Here is a 6,718-nt window from a genome sequence, read left to right as displayed (position 1 = left end):
AACCACTGACAAACAGGCTGGGTGCAGTGGCTCAGGCCTGTAATCCCAGCACTTTGGGAGGCTGAGGCAGGCAGATCACGAGGTCAGGAGTTCGAGACCAGCCTGACCAACATGGTAAAACCCCATCTCTGCTAAAAATACAAAAAATTAGCTGGGCGTGGTGGCGGGTACCTGTAATCCCAGCTACTCGGGAGGCTGAGACAGGAGAATCGCTTGAATCCAGGAGGCGGAGGTTGCAGTGAGCCGAGACTGTGCAACTGCACTGCACTCCAGCCTGGATGACAGAGACCCTGTCTCAAAAAAAAAAGAAAAAAGAAAAAAAAATTCTAGAAGCTGAAGTACATTTGTGACTTTCTTTTGTAGCTCATTAGCTAGAAATGAATCACATGCAAGAAAATCTTGGAATAGTTTTACCTTCCCAAAAATAATCAGTGTTATCTTTATTAGAAGGAAGGAGAGAGTAGATATTGAGTAGATAACGAGCAGTTCCTGCCTCGGTGATCCAGCCACACTATAGTAAGGGCAGGGTATGAAAGAATTACAATTACCCACCCTCCGCAATCACAGCAATAACAACTACTCATTTACGATTAATTTCCTTCAATCATATTTATGTGTCTAGTTTCTTTGCTATAATTACAGTCATTATCTATTTACGATTTTGTCCTGCTATGTATGTTTATTTATTTATTTATTTATTTATTTTTTGAGACACAGTCTTGCTCCATGGCCTAGGAGGGAGTTCAGTGGCTCAATCTTGGCTCACTGCAGATCCTCCTCTAGGTTCAAGCCATTCTCCTGCCTTGGCCTCCTGAGTAGCTAGGATTACAGGCCGTGTAACACCAGGCCTGGCTAATTTTTGTACTTTTAGTAGAGAGGGGGTTTCACCTTGTTGACCAGAGCTGGTCTCGAACTCCCACCCTCAAATGGTCCCCCGGCCTCGGCCTCCCAAAGTGCTGGGATTACAGGCCTGAGCCACCACGCCCAGCTAGTATTTACACATTTTTAAATTGCTACATATTCTTGAGAATGGCTCTCCCATAATTTACTAAATCATTCCCTTTTTATGAACATGTAATTTACTTTGATTTTTTTTTTTTTTGAGACAGGGTCTCCCTCTGTTGTCCAGAATAGAGCGCAATGGTGTGATCAGAGCTCTGTGAAGCCTCAAACTCTTGGGCTCAAGTAATCTTCCCACCTCAACCTCTCTAATAGCTGAGACTACAGGAATGTACTGCCATGTTTGGCTAATTAAATATATCCATCCATCCATATATATATATATACATATTTTGTTTGAGAAGGAATCTTGCCTCCTGAGTAGCTGGGATTACAGGCACCCACCACCATGCCCAGCTAATTTTTGTACTTTTAGTAGATATAAGGTTTCACCATGTTGGCCAGGCTGATCTCAAACTCCTGACCTCCAGTGATCTGTCCACCTTGGGTTCCCAAGGTGCTGGGATTACAGGCATGAGCCACGATGCCTGGCCTAAAAAATGTTTTGTGTAGAGACAGGGTCTTCCTTTGTTGTTCAGGTTGGTCTTGAACTTGTGGCTTTAAGCTAACCTACCGCCTCAGCCTCTGAAAGCACTGGGATTTCAAGCATGAGGCACTGCACCTGGCATTCAATTTTATTTTTATTTTTGAGAGGGGGTCTTGCTCTGTCATCCAGGCTGGAGTGCACTGACGCAATCATGGCTCACTGAAGCCTGGACTTCCTGGGCTCGCGTCATCCTCCCATCTCAGCCTTCTGAGTAGCTGGGACTACATGTATGCACCACCACCCCTGGCTAATTTTTTTCATTAAAAAAATATTTTTTTAATTTTTAATTTTTTAGAGATGGGGTTTCACTATGTTGCCCTGGCTGAAGTGCAGTGGCTATTCACGGGCGTGATCCCACTACTGATCAGCACGGGAGTTTTGACCTGCTCCGTTTCCAACCTGGGCCGATTCGCCCCTCCTTAGGCAATCTGGTGGTTTCCCACTACCGGGAGGTTACCACATTGATGCTGAACTTAGTGTGGACACCCAATCAGCATAGCGCACTACAGCCCAGAACTTCTGGGCTCAATCAATCCTCCCACCTCAGCCTCCCAAGTAGCTGGGACTATAGGCATGCACCACTACACCTGGCTTTTTAATTTTTTTATAGAGATAGGGTTTTACTATGTTGCTCAGGTTCGAGACCACCTCTAACTCCTAGGCTCAAGGAATCCTCCCATTCAGCCTCCCAAATTGCTGGGATTACAGGTGTGAGCCACCTGCCCAGCCAGTATTCAATTTTTAAATAATTTTTTGTAGAGATAGGGCCTCACTTTGCTGCTGTGGCTGGCCTTGAACTCCTGGCCTCAAGTGATCCTCCCACCTCAGCCTCCCAAAGGCTCTGGAATTACCGGTATGAGTTCTTCAATTTGTATTGAACCTATGGTAGGCAGAATAATGGTCCCCCAATGATGTCCAAGCACTAATGTGAAGAACTGGCCAGTGCGCTAAGTATCTGGCAATGAGGAATTAAGGTCGCTAATCAACTCACTTTGAGGTAGGGAGATAATTATAAATTATCCAGATGGATAAGGATTCTTCTAAGTAGAAAAGGGAGGCAGAAAAGTGAGAACGAAAGAGATGGTATCATGAGAAGGACTCGGCCAATGTTGCTGACTTTGAAAAATGGAGGAAAAGAGCTATGAACCAACAGTGTGAGCAGCAGCTTCTAGACATCGGAAAAGTCAAAGAAACGGACTGTCCCCGAGAGCCTCTGGAAGGAAAGCAGCCCTGCTGAAATCTTAAGTGTAGCCCAGTGAGATCCATTCCAGACTTCTGACCCTCCCAAACTCTAAGATAATAAATGTGGTTTGTTTTAAGACACTAAATGCATGGTAATTTGTTACACAAGCAATAGAAAGCCAATTCAGGGAGATCTGTTGGGATTTTTCTTTTCTTTTTTTTTTTTTAACCAGTTTAGGGAAGTGATATTGAAGGCTTGACCCCAGATGGTGGGAATAAGAAAATGGAAAAGATGACAGATCACAAAATATTTATGACCTATAATAGGCTGGTTGGACATGGGCTTAGGGAGAGGATGGAATTAAGAATAACACAGACAATTCAGGTGAAGAGTAAAAGAGAACCAGGCATTGGAGGAAATAATTCTTTGTAAGGCATCTTGAGTTGGAAATTCTCATGGGAAATCCCTGCAAAAATAGCTAGCAAATAGTCGACCATACATCTGAAACTGGAGAAAAGTGAAAGCTAAAATAATTTTAAAATGAAAAATATTTTTAAAAGTTATACTCAGGCTAATTGTTAAAGTATTTTTAAGTGATTTCAGTGGGTAAGACATGGTACTACAAACTGTGAGAAACTCAATTGAATAAAAACACACTCTTTGGCAGAATTGTAGAAACTCACTATCAGCCTGCATCATTATAGCTTTTATCTTGTTATACTGTCATTTCTTTATTTTCATGTCTGTTTCTCCAAGTATATTCAGACCTTCTCCAGGCCTGGGGCCCAGAAGCTCTGTCATTATGCTCTCTGTCATTGTGCACAATAACAGGCCTAGTACACGATCATTAGCCAGTAAACAATTGTTGAATGAATGAGCGAGTGAAAGGAAGAGCTGTGAGAGAGTCCAACAAAACACTACAGAAATGCTGACCATGAAAAGGCTCCTACATTATGCAACAGACTGCCGTCAAAATAACAGCAATTGAGTTGGCAACAGACTTCTCATCTGCAACAATAGAAGCCAAGAAACATGGAGTAATATCTTCAAAATGCCAAAGAAAACTGACTGTCAATATAAAATTTGAACACCCAGCTGAACTATACATAGTTGCAGAAAAAAGGTAGACGTACAAAAAATAACAATACTTACCTTGCTCCCACCCTTGACCCTTAATTTAAATAACTGTATAACTTCAACAAGAAGAAAAGTGAACTTGATGGAAAAAAGAAAAATACAGAAGCAACAATGAGAAGGACATCAATAAAATATAATTTGTGTAATTATTGCAATAGCATTATTAATAATAAAAAGACAAGTTTCATATAAGGTAGAACAAAAACTCTATCTAATTATATGGAAATTAAGAAGGGAAAGGTAAAATGGAACCTAAACCATGCTAAGGTCTTTGTCTAGTTAACAAACTATTATTATTATTATTTTTGACATAGTGTCTTTGCAGTGGGGTGATCTTGGCTCACTGCAACCTCTGCCTCCTGGGTTCAAGAAATTTTTGTGCCTCAGCCTTCCAAGTAGCTGGGATTACAGGCGCATGTCACTATGCCTGGCTAATTTTTGTATTTTTCATAGAAAAGGTTTTTCGGCATGTTGGCCAGACTGGTCTCAAACTTCTGACCTCAAGTGATCCACCTGCCTTGGTCTCCCAAAGTGCTGGGATTACAGGCATGAGCCATCAGCCCAGTTACAAATTAATTTTAACATCAGTAAAATGTATTTTATTTGAATAGATGCAAAAATTTAAGGAACGGCATTAAATGTATGGAAATATTAGTTGTGTCTTCTAAACTGAAAAAGGAAACGAGAAAAGGTAAACTATTTCCGACACAAAAGAAAACAGAAAAGGGGAAAAATAGAAGAGATGCTTCATTCGACTGCTCTTAGCCCTGCTTTGGTACAGAGTTCCCTGGATAAGCAATGCAAGTAAAAATACAAACACAAAATGCAAAATACTACACCCAAGCGGGAAGGTAAATGTGGTGTAGCTATTGAGACAATCGACTACTGTATACAAAAACAAGTTTCAGACAGATTAAAGACATAGATGTCAAAACGAAAACAAAAAAAGTAAGAAAATTAGACTTTCTAAATAAAATTCTTCCCCTCCATGCCTTCTAAGAAGTGGTAGCTGCTATGGAAGAGGAATCAGGGCGCTGTGGAGAGGAGGCAAGAGACTGCTTTGGGTTGGGTGGGCAGCTTGCGGACAAAGTAGTGTTTCGGATAAGACGGAGCTGGCCGGGATTAGAGGTGGGGAAAGTGTCTGGGTGCAGGTCGGAGCTCAGGCTCTAGGGCAGAACAGGGCTCCTGACGCTGGAGAAAGGGAAAGGAGGCCCCTGAGGCAGAGCAGTGAAATCAAACCAGTGACTCCAGAGACCTGAGAGAGGAGACTGGCAAGGTGAGCCGGGCTGGGCGGTGCAGAGTCTTGCAAAGTTTGAGAAAGCACCAGCTACTTTGTTTGTTGTCAGACTGCCTCAGTGCACTGAGGTGTTCCGGGTTTGTTGAGGTCCTGACCTTTGTTCTTTTTCTTTAGCCTCTGTGTTTCCTTTTCCGTCAGCTCAAAGCTCAGACCAATGCTTTACCCACGCAGCCACGGGCAAACCTGGCGACGGGACTGTCCTGGATGAACTGGAAACACAAGTTCTAGAGCATCTGAAACAATCACGGTGAGGCCACTGGTCACGTCACCAACTCCAGAGAGCAAAGGACTCTCTGCCTATTTCTCCCTTCCTCTCAGATGACGCCTTTTAAATAAGACCTGACTCTTAAAACTTCATGAGCTTATCAATATATCCAAGCCACTCCAACCCTTAAAAAATAAAACGCTGGGACAAAAACCTCTTTTGCCCTTGTGTATTTCTGTTTCTCTACTCTTCTCAGTCCAGGTTCCTTCCTGCATCATTCAGGGTTCCAGCAGAACACAGACGGTGTGTTCATCTGAAGATCATTTGAGGAAGGTGGAATAAAGGACTGTCTGCAAAGGTGTGGGCAGGTTTCAGAGAAACACCAGGGGCAGTAGAAAACCCAAGGCCTGGCCGGTCGCTGTGGCTCACGCCTATAATCCTAGCACTTTGGGAGGCCGAGGCAGGTGGATCACTTGAGGTTAGGAGTTCGAGACCAGCCTGACCAACATGGAGAAATCTCATCTCTACTAAAAATACAAAATTAGCTGAGCATGGTGGCGCACGCCTGTAATCCCAGCTACTTGGGAGGCTGAGGCGGGAGAATCGCTTGAACCCGGGAGGCGGAGGTTGCGGTGAGCCAAGATTGTACCATTGCACTCCAGCCTGGGCAACAAGAACAAAACTCCATCAGGCCTGAGAGGAGGTAGGAGGGAGTGGTTACCTGGACCCAGGAGGAGAGTCAGGACCTCTGGTTGAGCAAATGGAGCAGGCGCCTTAGGAAAGGAGTTGGGGGATATATATCCCATCTCACCCTCCTTCCCTCCAGCTTTCTCCCAGGGGTCACCCCCGTTGGCCAACCTCAACAGTCATGGGCATCTGTTGGTGCTGCCTATGTGCCCAGGACAGAGAGCAGAGTGGAAAAGCATTGAGTGTGAATCTGGAGGGACAAACGGAACACATCTGACACATTCCCTCATTCTTTGTCCTCATTCTGTGTTTAAAACCTGATTTATTTTCTCTCCCGTCAACTGGAACTGCTCTGACCAAGTTCACCATGGACTTGGTAATTGCAAATCCACTGGATACCTCTGAGGCCTCTCTGCTGCCTTCAGCACAGCTGACTGCTTTCTCCTTACTTAAACACTTCTGTCTTACCTTCTGTTACCCCCGCCCCGTCCTTTTTTTTTTTTTTTTTTTTTTTTTTTTTTTTTTTTTTTGAGACAGAGTTTCACTCATGTTACCCAGGCTGGAGTGCAATGGCGCGATCTTTTTTTTTTTTTTTTTGAGACTGAGTCTCACTCTATTCCCCAGGCGGGAGTGCAGTGACACGATCTTGGCTCACTGCAACCT

Source organism: Cebus imitator, unplaced genomic scaffold, assembly GCF_001604975.1.
Source record: "Cebus imitator isolate Cc_AM_T3 unplaced genomic scaffold, Cebus_imitator-1.0 Scaffold425, whole genome shotgun sequence".
In the NCBI taxonomy this organism is placed as follows: Eukaryota; Metazoa; Chordata; class Mammalia; order Primates; family Cebidae; genus Cebus; species Cebus imitator.
The sequence above is the reverse complement of the archived record's forward strand: the minus strand, read 5'-3'. Positions refer to the sequence as shown.